This window comes from Coturnix japonica, chromosome 1 (genome assembly GCF_054131305.1).
Source record: "Coturnix japonica strain WE chromosome 1, WE-NBRP24, whole genome shotgun sequence".
Classification (NCBI taxonomy): domain Eukaryota; kingdom Metazoa; phylum Chordata; class Aves; order Galliformes; family Phasianidae; genus Coturnix; species Coturnix japonica.
The window spans coordinates 67,878,173-67,892,430 of NC_140663.1; the positions used below are offsets into that span (position 1 = coordinate 67,878,173).

Here is a 14,258-nt window from a genome sequence, read left to right on the forward strand (position 1 = left end):
ACAAGACTTACAGGTCTATTGCCTCAAGCCTACATTTATCTGAAGTTGTGCTTGCTTTTTTCCACATAAATAGCCATCAGATGTAACAAATATGACAGGTACTCATGGTTGCCCTTCTGATAAAAGAAGAACTCTGTTTTACTTAGCTCATTTCTGTAAAGAATGGAGATCATATTGTTGCTTGAACTGATATGAAGCTCAAATAGTTTCAAGTCTACATGTGTGTATGTTCATCACTGGCAGAAACGTACAGCTAGTGGTAGTGAATATGTTGAAAAGCAGTATTTTGGAGAAGAGAATTTGCTCTGTCAAATAGTGTTATTGCGCTCTTTGTAGCTGTTGCAGTTTCCATGGGAATAATTAGGAGGTATTACTTTCAGAGCAACCTATACAGAATAGGCACATTATAACTAACATTTCAGAAACAGACAACACCTGCCAAGACAACAGTATGTGGGAAGATTATTCAGTTTACAATGTTAGTTATTAATGTATATAAAGCAAATATTCAGATTGGAGTTACTAAAATCCAGTATTTTGAAGCATAAATACAGACGAGTTAACTTTTTTCAACAAGATACTCAAAAAAACAACAAGAATTTGCATCAATTAACCTACAGCAACAATTCAGTTACCATTAGCTATAGTGTAGTTGGTGTACCAGTGCACTCTTTCAAGTTCAAACACAGTTCCTGATGTACTTCTAACAGCCCAAAACAGTTTCTAATAAAAACTCCACTGTTATATATACTTCTATGCTTGCAATACACTCTATCTTTTTTTTCATTTTCCTCTTTACAGATAATCTCTAGATTTTCTCTTTAGTCAATGCTGTATGTATGTCCATATCTCTTCAGGTCACTGTTACATTCCACTCATATCGTTCCATACTTGAGCGAGATTCAAATGATTACACCTGTTAATCATAGCTGCCATAGCAATTTGCTCTTCAAACTTTCACAGATTCTAAATCATCCATGACAGCATCGTGAAGGTAATGCAGCTCAAACAACTCAGTGCTTTGCACAAATATGCTTTTTGTGTTTGCCAGACACTTACATCTGAAGGCCACAACAACCAAAAATATTATGTACTGTTTAAGAGGCCATTTTCTATACATGTACATTAAAATCTAGGATTTGATTTATGATTGATATTTGAACCAATCCAAGGTCACATTCAGACAAACATGGCGTTTATGCATTTGCTATTTGAGCCAAGAACAAGGTCACATTCACTCAAATGCGTCCTCTGACTACCTGCTGTATTTTTATTATCCCATTAATGAACTGAAAGCTCCCTGATTTTTCCCCATCTGTCCCAAACCTCCTTATCTATCTTTGTGATACTGTCTGACAAGATAATTACCTAAGCCAATTGTTTGAACCAATTCACAGTTCAGGTCACCCTATGTATACTATGTCCAGAATTAAAAGAACTTGAACAAAACAACAACAACAACAAAATTGTGATTTATTTTATTAACTACGTGAATTTATTAGATGCCTTAAACTATTTTCAGTGCTCATTTCTAAAAGAAAATAATACATAAAACCAAGTTTTAATGTTCAAGTCAAGGTCTGTTTCTGTGCGTACAGCATTTACAAACAGCCTACACATCTGTCCTAACTTGCTCCTCATTGGAAACCTGATCCTCGAGACTAAATTGAAATGTTGCAATTGTTTCCTTGCACGTGTGAGCAATGAATCTTACATTATGCAAAGTAACTTCTCAGCGATATTCTAACCATGCTCTGACATTCTACAGCAACGTCATTTGTTGAAGGATAAAGATATACAAGAGTAAGAGGCAAATACAAATTGCATTTTAACGTGGTGACTAAATGATTATCTTCAATATAATCAGGTTTTGAGTAAATAAAATATAAGCCTCGTGCTAAGTCTCCTGCAAAGTACGTTTTTACTACATGTGGTAAAAATAAACTTCAGAAGGTTAAAAATTAAAGACATCTGTGCAAAAAAATTGTCAATTGAAATTATAATCTAACACACACAGAGGCTGTGCTAGGCAAGTTTCTTGGTTGCTTTCCATTACACTTACTGATAATACTGTAATATAAACATTTATAATTCAGATTTTTTACTTGTTCGTGTACTTGATTAACAACAAAACAAAAAACAACACACAATTGTCCCATTCAGAAAGATGTCACTTTCAAAAGCAAAGATGTCTAGTAGCTGCTGCTAACAAATGAGATGCTTCAGACAGAAACTATTTATAAATAGAAATTAAAATCAATTGTTGTTAGTTTATGGAATCAACCAAAGACTTTGTGGATACAGTGAGAAGCAATTTCTAAACATTCAATAATATTGCAACAGTCTTTATGGTTCATATATATGTACAAAGGTCTTAAAATGCATTCCTATAGACTAGGATGTAAGAATTCGTTTCATCTCCACGGACCCTTACATGTGCTATATATGTCGGTATGTATTGTTAATAATTCCTTATTGACAGGACCAGTAATAACATACTCCTAGGACTAAGAATTCTTACTGTGTTGTATATAGAAATATCTGCCTTCGGTTTAAATTTAAAGTAAAATGAAGGCTGAGGAACTGTTTTGTGATATCCCAGTATGACTTTGTCTTTGCTGATCATTCAAGACAGCAAAGAAATGTTCCTATAACAAAAATACTTCAGCTGAATACAGCCTAATACCAGGCCTGATATTCTGCAACATGGTCTAAAATATTTTAAGGATACCAAGTAGTTTTAAGTTAACTGCTAACAAGATTTCTGAGGTCTTGCATAACTTCATTAGTTCAAGCAAAGAGATAAAAACTAGGCAGTATAAAGCTGTGACAATATACAAATATGGAAGGTAGAATTCATATTGATATATATTTTTTACTGTCAATAGCACTGAAACACTGGGAAAAGGGCAACTGTTGTAAGAAGAAATAAAAAGCTTTGATCTCTACTGATTATCTTTCAAAGTCATAACATTTTCAAGCCATTGTCATCCTACAACATCCTACTGTGTCTCCCTATCTTTCCTTCTCTCATCATACTTCCAGCTACCTCTCCCCACGCAACATCTCTAAACTACTGACTGTACAAACAGTGCACATGTGCTGCAGCTGCCTCAGAGCTGCATGTTGCAACTGGCTCACCACTGCCCCTGTGCCAACTGGCAACTGACAGGCCAATCAGCACAGATAATTTTCAATTTCATATTGCATCATTTCCTCAGTGGGATCAATAACACGTTTTCCTTTCTTCTTTCCAGCTTCCAGCTTTTATAGAAGTTCTACTACTTCAAAGCCTTTGCAACCACCACTCATTTGCCAAATTGTGGGTTTGAAGACTTGTAGGTTCAAAGCTATTGGAAGAGGAAGGGAGACTGTAATGCGTAAACCTGAATTTCTGAAGTAACTAGTCTAAAAGATATGAGAAAATAGTCCTGAAGATGGCTATTAACATAGCAGTTTAGAAGCATAATTCTGATATTTTACTCCCCTTTAAAAAATGCATCTATTACAGTTTGCTTTCAGTGTTAGTTTTACATTTACAAATATCTGTAGAACACAGAAACTGCACGATGGATGCTTGAAGTTATGTCAGTACTTGAAGCATTCTACAGTTTCACAGGGTCCTTCACTTTGACTTCTAATCACATACTTTATTAAGAAAAGGACAATTGGCTGTCTTTGAAATAGTGTTAAATATTCACTTTGGCTACGGACTTCAGACTTGTAGGCAAAAATAGTAGTTCTTAGAGGGATTGTAGTAAGAACAGTCTTCCCAAATAAAGCAAATAGCTATTGTTTTGAAATGATTCTTTATAACCAAAGAGAGAGAGGAAAAAAGGAGAAAGATGGATTCAAGTAAAGCTACTTAATGCAAGAAGGTGAAGGATGATTTGGATTCTGTAGCACATTGTTCCAAGATTATTCCTTCTATCTTTAAGATAACACAAAGCTTTGCCTGAATCTTACCCGTCCTTCAACCACAACCTGAGACTTGCTGTCTCCCCTTTTTAGGGCACCTGTCAGACACAGCTTCCTCACCTGGTAAACACCCCAGCTTTGCCATCTCTGATTTCATCATACAGGCCCTATCCAGAAAAATCAAAATAAAAAACACACACCTTTGCACCATTACGTGCAACTAGAGTAGTGCTTCTACAGGTGCTCAGCATTCTTTTGAAAGGTACCTCTTTAAAAGGAAGCCTCATCTACAGCTTAAAGTTCCATCTTGGCTTGGTCTCCTTGTTTTGGCCTGAGACAAACACATAGTTACTTTGACATATAGTGCTACAGCTTCTGATTTAGATATTAGCAACACTAAAAAAGTCTTTTTGCACCAAGTAGATCTTCTTTTCAGCCTCCAGCACTCTCCCCATCCACAAATCTCAGATTTCAGTTTTTGGCTTCACATCAGCATGCTCAGCATCAATACTCTTTCAGCTGTCTTAGCCTTCTCATTCATAAGCCATGTTAACCCACCCTCAAAACACCTCCTTCATCTGCTCGAGTCCTCCAGTCTTCTATCTTAGCTCCTGTAGTATCTGCACAGCTGCACTCTTCTCACCATCTGCAAACCCCTGCATGATTCATCATCAAACATAACAGACCATGATTATTTGCTAGTTGAAAAGCTACAGTGAAATTTACATCTGTTTCTGGAAGAGATTCAAGAAGCCTGAATTTGCTTTCTTAGTGGAGAAGAACATCACTGTGTTTTCTGCGGTTTTATTTCACTGATAAACTTCACTCCCCTGCCCAGATATACTAGCATGACATATTTGATAATCTAATTTCAGCTCAGTAAGACTTATATCCAATAGAAGAGAGTGACCTTCATACAGGATATTACAGATTAAACCCCTCTCTCCTTCTGAAAGTTAATAGAGAAATCTCAGTGAGTTAGCTTTTGTACTCTTCTACCAGTAGGCAAACTCTAATGTCTTCTTCAGACAGCATCTGGAGGCTAGTTTATTTATTCTTCAAGGTATTGATTTTACTCACTCCTTCAAAGTATTTTTACAGGCTTCCATCGCTCAGTGATTACATTTAAATTTAAAACAAAAACCAAAACCAACCAAACAAACAAAAAAACAACTGCTAAAAGTAAACCAAATTTGATTTAATGGCATGCCACAACTCAGAGTACCTACGGTGCAATGTGAAACAAAATTCTTTCACTTCAGTTTTGTTCCAGTAATTTAGAAATTCCTGCCACAAGCAGTTTTTCTTCACAATCATTTTATCACACAGAAACAAAGTCTACAACAAATTAACACCGCACACTGGAGTCCTGTCAGTGGGTATGAATTCAAAGGATCTACATTTTTTGGCAAACGGACATCGAGCACTTGTACTTCCAGGCTACTGACAAGTCAGATAGAGGATACACTTGGTTCACATGACTTCACAGTTCTAAATCAGGTCATTTGCTACAGGATGGAGATCACAAGCCTGTCACTCCTGCGTGATCAAAAACATCGAAATGACCAATTGTATTCCTAACATCTAAGCTCTCTGCTTGCCCTTTGCAAGCTGTAAAGGGTATTTACCTACTGGTTTAACAGCACTGCATTCACTGCAGCGTCACCACTACTGCTGCCACTCCACCCCATTTATTTCTTTTTTTTTAATAAGGAAACAACTACATTACAGGAAGATGGAACAAAAACCATCAGACTAACAAAGTAGTCAGGATAAAAAAAAAATCTTGTTTATGAAGTCATATAGATGCTTTCATTACTTTGTAATGTACTTTGTGAGACATTTTAGCTGACTGAGCAAACTTTGAATAATCAGCTACAGGGATACAGTACTTATGGCCCCTTGCAGAGTCAAACAGAAGTATGGTGCTGCAAAATAAAGCTGCATTAAGAGTACAGCCAGCTTAAGCAATCTGATAGCTCCCTGACATCAAAAGAACACCCCTGCCATTGCTCCCTGACATTGTCAGTCTTCTACCTTCCCTCTCGGTTTCCAGCCCTGCAGTCCCAGCCTGCCTTTGCGTTGGCTCTCACATCCCTCTCACATCTGACCTCCCTGACCACACGTATAGCAGTAAATAAAACAAAAAGTGCAGGCTCGAGCCAGACAGCTAGAGCTCTCTTTGACACCATTTTGGCCCATCTCAGCCCAGTGCTCTCCCAGACAAATGCTCAAGCAGGGTTAAGGGGACAGCAGAGGCCAAACAGTGAACTGTTCTCCCTTGGCAATTCAGATGCAGCCACGCTGGTTTGGGAGGAAGCCCAAACTAGAGCACAACCTTTCCACTTAGCTCTAGGCCCAGAGAACAGTCCCTAACATATTTTATTACCTAGTATAGACACAGCCTCAGTGAAACAATTTGGCTCCAGTAAAAACATAACATGGGAAAAATGTAAATAGACAGAGATAGCTGAACAGACTCACTAAGGGGCAGCAATGAGGAGGGACAGAAACACATGGCTGACAGCAGAAGAGAAAAGCACAAGCAGGAGCACGACTGATCTTCAACAGCAATTGCCAGATCAGCTAAAGCCATGCCATGCAATCACACTTCTCGCTACCAGGCTCTCAGGAACAATAGAGAGGGGACATCCCATTCTATTCTTCTTTTTCCATACACACACTAGGTAGAAAAGAAATAAAATGATTGATAGCAGCAAAATAAGCAATTCCATATTCTTAAAGGATAACTGCTATTGAAGAATTCTCATGGAATTTATTATAGGATTTGTAACCTTGAGAAAATGCAATTCATTGTAACCTTAGAATTACAGCAGAATGCTGAAAATCAGATGCCCCAAACACCCATATAAGAGCTCAACATTTAGCAGCTGTTTGAAAACATTGGCTTGTTTATGTACAGTCACATCTCTATGGAAGCACAGTACATAAGAAGTGCAGCTGCTGCCTTTTTCAGAAGCAGCATCCTGTGCTAAAAACTACTCTCGTCTCACTGCCACCTGTTTTATAAAGCTACTACCTGACTTATCTCTAGTCAGTCTGGCCTGCTTCTGTCTTTTTTTTCCAACGAGAGTAAATAAGTAATTAAATAAAATAATAAAAATTATTTTCGGGATAAAAAACAGCTCAAAATTCTTACATGCTCTTCTCCTTGGGCAGCTACACATAATATGAGCACACACACTAAACCACTTTTAAATTTCAGACACGTACAGCTTAATAATATAAATATGCTCACAGAGCAAAATTCTCTGTAACTAACCTGTCAGAATCAACCTGTAACTAACCTGACAGAGCACTCTCTTGTTTATAAGGCTCTTCTCTAGTGAAACTGCATCCACACAGCATCTTGCATTGACAAAAATAAATAAAGAAATAATAATTAAAAAATCCACCCAGAATACCCCAGTAAAGCAGCACACTAACTCCAAACTGTACATTTATCTACAGCCTAAAAATGATTTGAAGACTCACTTTTAATCTTTTCCAACTTGACTGACTAAATGTAAGTGTCCAATATTCTGTGCATAACTATGCCGGTTATTTTTTCAAATTCTTCTTAGAACTACTAACCTTCATGACAAATCCAGTTCTAGCCTTCATCAGGAACATCATGTTTAAATTGGCAATGTGGAGTTCCTGTTATCTTCCCCTAAAAACTGCCAACAATCCCACAATATTGACTATGAACTGTGGGCTGAAATTTTGTTTTATTTTCATTTGTGAGCAGGTACATTTGTGGACTGCTGTAATGGAACATTCATCAACCCCATGGCAAAGAATGCCATCAAGCACTGCCTGACAGTAAACCCAGGAGTCTCTAAATCACCCTCTTTTGACAAAGCACTCACCATCTCCATGTTACCACCCTCAAATCCAAGTGGTTTCATACCATATTTTTCATTCTAACTACTCTGGGAAATATTTTTCATGGGTACTGAATGAAGATGTGAGAAGGGTTTGTTTTCTTTTCTATGAGCCCATAATGTTACTCTAATGCCATGTGCTTAGTAACATTCTTGCTGAATCTGTAACTAACAGGCAAGTAGGAAGCGTCAACAGCAATGGAAGTCTTCACGTTCCAAGAGATTTTACTAATAGACAAAAGTTCTTACCATCCGGACACTCACATTCTGGTTTAAGTTCAGTGATTTCTTCTGTGAACTGTTGTAGCAGTCATTTCTGGTAAATAATTAAAATAAAACAGGCATGTAGCAGTCTATGTGTTATAAATTATTATTATGTTATCATATGAGGCTACAGTAGAAAATAGGAAAATATTGGACTAACTTGTTTTCACGTGCATTACAACTGGCTGGAACTTTACAACTTCAGCAGCTGCTAAGAGCCAAGAAATTACTCCCAGTTTCTCAAGGCAGATGCTATATTTATTTATTTATTTGTTTTGGCCAAGATTCTTTTGCTATTAGGAAAGTTAAATAATAGTTAATCTTTCTATTTATAAATAAATTTGTACAACAAAACCAAATATTATTGTGCATCAGCAGTTCTCGAGAGGGACAGCTAACCTGCCAACTGCTTGCTAATATACCTTATACTGTCAGTGTTTCCACAGGTGTGAGACAACTTGAACCTAAAATGATACGTTCAGTGAATATAGTACAGCACAATGAACTATCCTCTGGGCTAGTTCTCATCTTTCAAGCTGCAAAGCACAAGGAAGTTTCCACAGCTTGCACTTAGAGCGCTTTAAAACTCAGAGAAGAAACACGGTGATGTAACAAGCCTAAATCAGGATTAGAAAACTTGTGAGTAGAATTTTATAATTTGTAACAATCTGTGCAGAAAGAGCCCTTCACTGGATAATGATTATACTTCACAGATATTTTAACATATATTCAAGCCACTTATAAATAAATACTGTTTCATAAGCAGAAACCATTAGAGCTGGTATGAGGAAGTCGAATCACATTTGGCAACATCTCAATGCCAAATGCAATCTGGTCACACAGCAAACTGCCTATATCCATATAATGTTTGACACTTTTTAAGACAGAGCAATTTTCACTTTATTTTGAGTCTAGTGCTGATTTAGAGTCTAAGCTTACAGGACTTTTTCATTCAGTGACCACTCAGTGCTCTCCTGCAAAGAAGAGTTGTTCAATATTTAACCTTATACACCTGGTCCTGAGAGATGCTGAACACTCTGAAACACTTCTAAAATACTAAGAACTCAGAATTCTACTGGATAACACCTTTACACACGTCATTCCATGTAGAAGTCCAACACAGAAAATGGACACCACAACATAACAAAATCTTGCTTATTCTGTTCTCCGTGACTTTCCTTTCATCAACTGCTCGCACAACTTATTCAGATTACTTTCTTGGTCAATTGACTATTTTACAACAATTTTTCCTTACAGATATACTACCTCAAATGTTTTTTCTTCTCTAGTAGTTCAGAGACACTGCCAAAGCAGTTCTCAGCCCACATATTCACTCACCACTTCACGCAGCATCTTGCAAGGTTGAAACAGAAGCCGCTTTCCATAATCTGTTCCCTTTCCATTTCATGTGCACATCGGTCACAGCAAGTGGCTCTTCATTTAAAAAGAAATGCTGTTGATAGTCTTTCTATTAAAGAAGAAATAAAAGAAAAAAAGAAATCAACAATGTTTCTGAAACCTTATCAATCTAATTTTATGTTGATATCATTAATACAATGGTTTTTCTCATTCTTTATGTCCCTTCAGAAACAAACAAATACCCGGCCACCAATGAACCCTTATTTCACTTGGGTGAATACTATTTATTTTTTCTCTATGACCGAGGCTGTTAATACACGCTTACTTTTACATCAGGACCACGCTGACATCTAGCTAACTAGCATCCATACTTCTGGTATTTTCACTATCTACTGTAAAGCAAAACACTTCTTCTACTCATAAGCATTCTCACAAATGTTCCAGCGTTTATGTGGACAAACTGTTATGGTTTTTGAGGAGGACACACAAGCATCCCACAAGATGTCTTTGCAATTGGCCTTTCAGCTACCAATCACACCCCAAAGGGAGAGATTTTATTGTTACACGTGTATAGTTACAGAAAAGCATTACAGAAAAAAAGGGCAGCACGAACATAGCTATAAAAATAAGTTATAGTCTGATTAAGTTGACTCCTCTGCCATTCAGCTCAAAACCAAACAAATTAAAGTTTTAAAGGGATTTTGCAAGAGATGCCAGATTTGATTTAAAATGTTCAAATTCCAAAATGCTGCAAGAAAAAAAAAATAAAAATAATAATTTATAATAGATACAAATTCAGCATCATTTATTTTCCTGGACAAGTATGGCATTGTCTTGTTCCTCTTGTAACAGATATTCCAGTTGCAAGAGCGACAACTCAGTGCTCAGATCTCAGCAGGTAAGTTAAAACAATTCAAACGAGAGGTTAAAAAACAAGTAATAATATTAGTAGTAATAATAATAAAGGAGGTTTTATTTGCAACTTTGAAGAAAGAGCTTCTTCAAAACACTGAGAATTATATATATATATATATATATATATATATATATATATATATATTCCCCCTGTCTGATCAATTCAGGTAAAGAGTAAGTGCTATAATCTATTTTCCAGAACAAGATGAACACCCTGGGCTGCCTATCCTACTGTGCTGTAGAATGCTTTCTCCCCTTAAGTTTTTATAACACTCAACACAAACTATTAAAAACAACTGAAATGCAGCCTCTACTCTGTGGTTTAAGCCTCCTAACTCTGTTTGAAAGCACTACAGTTTGGAGGGGCATGCACAGGAAATTAAGATACTGAAAAAAAAAAGAGTCCAAACAAACAAACAAAAAACAACCCCCAACCCTGAACTACAGGTGAGAAAAATGCCAGGTTTTTAGGACTCACGGGATCATACAAGGCAACAGAATTCTATACTGCCTGACTGTCCAGGATTAGAGTCAATACAAGGCATCAGCAGACTGATAAGAACTTTTTTTGGCCTGTGTCAAGTGGTCCTTCCAAAGATGGGAAAAGCAATAGGTTGTGCTATTTACGCGGTTGTACAAACCTCCGATAAGGTCTGCGCACGCACTCATCCTTCTGCAACTATACGCTGTGCTACGTAAAAACCAACAAGTTGCCATGAAAAGCTACTAAGAGCCCAGGGCTGCTGGCTGGACAGCTCATGCCAGGGAACAAAGGTTACGATGCTGCTTTAGATTTGAGCAGCGTGTGACCACATCACATGTACCACTGCTGCCCTCGGTGCCAGCATGCAGCCAGGTATCCTCAGCATTAAGACAGCGATTCAAGATATATCAAGGGAGCATTTTAACGGCTTCTCACTTTGCTACCTGCAAAGACCGTGCGAATTTCAGCCAAATAATTAGCATGAGATACTAACAGGAAAGTTTGCACGTGTTCTAAAGCACAATTGGATCAAATCTTTCCTTCCCAGCAAAACTTGTGCAACGTCTCTGTGCAGCACTACCAAAGCGATGCCAAACTGCCCAATTATATCAGTTGGGATGAGCCAGCTGCCAAAGCCCGTACTCATTCAGCTTCCATCTGGGAGCACAGGGCAGCTTCATGCTGGTGACACAACGCTGATCTTAATGTGAAAGTACCAGGCGAGCCCTCGTAGCACTCCCTCCCGTGACTCTGAGCGCAGTTTTTCCGCTCGGTGCCATTCAGGCAGCGGGCAGGCGGCCCCGCAGGGCCCCGCAGCAGCCGTTCCGTCAGCACTCCGTTCTGTCAGCCCGCAGGCGACTCGGGAAGCAACTCCAGACCCTCCTCACAGCGATACGCGACTCCCGCTGCCAACCGCTCGGGCAGAGCGCGGCCCTCCCGGCCGGGGCGGCCTGCAGGAGGCAGCTCGTGCCCTGCCCCCGTCCCGATTCACACCTGCTGCTCTGCTGGGCGGACGCAGTGCCCTGTGCGAGGCAGCACCTGGCGTGACGGGACTCTAGAACCAGGCATCTCTACGGTGGCTCTACGTTCCAACCCGAGCCACCCCGACTGCTCCCCAGCAACCGACGCTGCGCACAGCCCCTAACGCTGCCCCCTGCCAACACCCCGGCCCCACTCAGGGCCGGCCCTCGCTCGTCCCTCAGCTCCCGGCTCCCACAGCATCTCCTCGCCAGCAGTTCCCTGCCCCGGCTAGCGGCATCACAGAATGACCCGGGTTGGAAGGGACCTCAAGGATCATGTAGTTCCAACCCCCCTGCCTGGCAGGGCCACCAAATATACACCTTTACTAGATCAGGTTGTCCAGGGCCCCGTCCAACCTGGCCTTGAACACCTCCAAGGACGGGGCATCCACAGCCTCCCTGGGCAGCCTGTTCCAGGACCTCACCACTCTCCTCGTAAAGAACTTCTCCCTAACATCCAACCTAAGGAACACGGCGGTAACGTACAACACAGCAAAGCACAAGGAGAACAGACGGAATAAGTAAAGCCACGCCATCAGCGGCACCATCCCGCTCCCTCGCCCCCCCACCAGCCCGGCCGGGGCTGCCCCCGTGCAGCGCCGCGCGTTCCTTCCGCCCGCAGTCACGGCCGGCCGGGCTGCGGCCGGCGGCGTCGCGTCCCCCGCCGAGACCCGCCCCCCGGTGCCGCAGTCCCGCCGGCTCGCAGCGCTCGCAGCCCCCGCTGGCAGCAGCCCCGTGAGGTGGGACGCAGTACCCGGCTCCTGCGCCTCACGACCGGCTCCGGGCGGCGGTGACAGGTCCCGGAAGTGAGGTCGCGGCACACACCCCCCGCCATGGCCGCCCGCCATTGGCGGGGAGCCTCCTCGCCCCCCGCTTCCCTTCCCTCACCGCCGTTCCGCTTCCATTCCCGTCCTCTCGCCCGCTCCGGTACTCACCGCGCTCGGGAGGGAGAAGGCGAGGCCGAGACGCTGAAACTTTCCGTCAAGAGCGGAGGAGGCCCCGCGGTGCGGAGAGACGGCACGACGGAGAGCGAAGGCGGCCGTGTGGGGACAAAGTCTGCGCCCGCAGCTCTTATCCGCCCGCCCGAGCTATTTGTGGCAGGGGCCGGGCGCTCACGTGAAGGCGCGGCGCTCAGGCGGCACGAGGGGGGCGAGTGACCGGTGCCCTCCCGCCCCGCGGTACCACACGGGGGCTGCCCTCGCCTCGTCCTTAGTGCGGCCCCTCAAGCTCTTTCTCGCCTAATAAAGCCCAAACGGGTCTTAGCCGTAAGAATCGCTTAGGGACTGTGCCCTGAGGGCCTTCGCAGTGCCCTCAAGGGGGTGGAACGTGAGTAGGGCCCGAGGACGTGGTGATGAGGAGCTCCGTTCTGTTCTGGAAGTAAAGGCAACATCTACGGTGTAAAATCCTGAGTTTTGACTAAAAGAAAGCAAGAACCTAAACAAAACTTGGTCAAAGACTTTTGTTTCTTTAATCTCTTAAATCTTCTCAAGGTAACCCAAAACACAAATGCTGTGGTTTATAAAGGAGACAGCCTTCCCCCTTCTCCCCTCCCCCTCCACCCCCCCTCGTTACTGCTCCTTGACTGCTTATGAATACTGCATTTCTTCATTATCATTGTAATTGTTGTGGTTATCGCTACAAAAGCGATATCTCACTGGCTTGCTTTTTGTAATTGTATAATTGCATTGTTAATTTCATATTCTTACTCATTACTGTATGGAGCAGTCAATGGAGAAAACACAACGTGTTTCAAGTGCTTCCAAAAGGAAGATCATTTACATGTATCGAGCATACGCACATGGCTTGCTTATTTTTGTTCCTATGGTTCAGAAAATAGAAACATGGGACCAGAAGAGAAAGAAAGACAGCTCTGCCATGGAGCCTCAACATTTCTCACCCTTTGGGTTAAGCACATAGACCTGCAGGCTGGAGCACTCACTGCAGAAACAGCAATGATAGAGACTGTGGCACAACCAGAGAACATGCCTCAGTGAAAACAGCAGCTAACAGCAGAACAACAAAGCTAAGGAAAGCTGACACATTACCATAGTTGAAGACCTTTTCAAATGTGTTCTGGAGGCAGCCCAACTTCTCAACCAGTCATGCTGTTCCAAGTTCATCTCAAGCCAGGCCAACACCCAATGCTGCAAGAATTAGCAGGTTTAGAAAGTTAATTCCCAATTTTAACACCTACATATTTCCACACAGTCTGTATGTAAGGGAGCCCAGCTGATAACAAGGATCACAGACAATAAGAGATGTTATCTGGGATCAGCTTATCATTGTTTGCTTTTGCCCAGTTGTTGGGTTTTGTTGTGTTTTTTTTTTCTTTCTTTTTTTCATTTGTTTCCCTGAAAATATACCCAGTTAAGATGGTCTTCTGTACAATTACAAATATAATAGGTTTTGATT

The 14,258-nt window shown here is 41.3% G+C and overlaps 1 protein-coding gene across 8 annotated transcripts in view; it reads right to left on the reverse strand.

The window, feature by feature from the left end:
• PPARA (peroxisome proliferator activated receptor alpha) overlaps nt 1–14,258 on the reverse strand; it is a 71,553-nt gene that overhangs the window by 21,720 nt on the left and 35,575 nt on the right. The window contains exons 2-5 of one of the 8 annotated variants that reach the window (XM_015870642.3): nt 13,892–13,990; nt 12,782–13,217; nt 9,408–9,537; nt 8,070–8,121 (exon numbers count right to left, since the gene is read on the reverse strand). The gene's annotated coding sequence lies outside the window, so the exon portion shown is untranslated. Of the gene's footprint in view, nt 1–8,054; nt 8,122–9,407; nt 10,199–10,984; nt 12,447–12,600; nt 12,642–12,781; nt 13,218–13,891; nt 13,991–14,258 lie in introns of those variants that run through there. The other 7 variants (XM_015870635.3, XM_015870648.3, XM_015870673.3 and 4 more) reach the window with 7 other exon arrangements.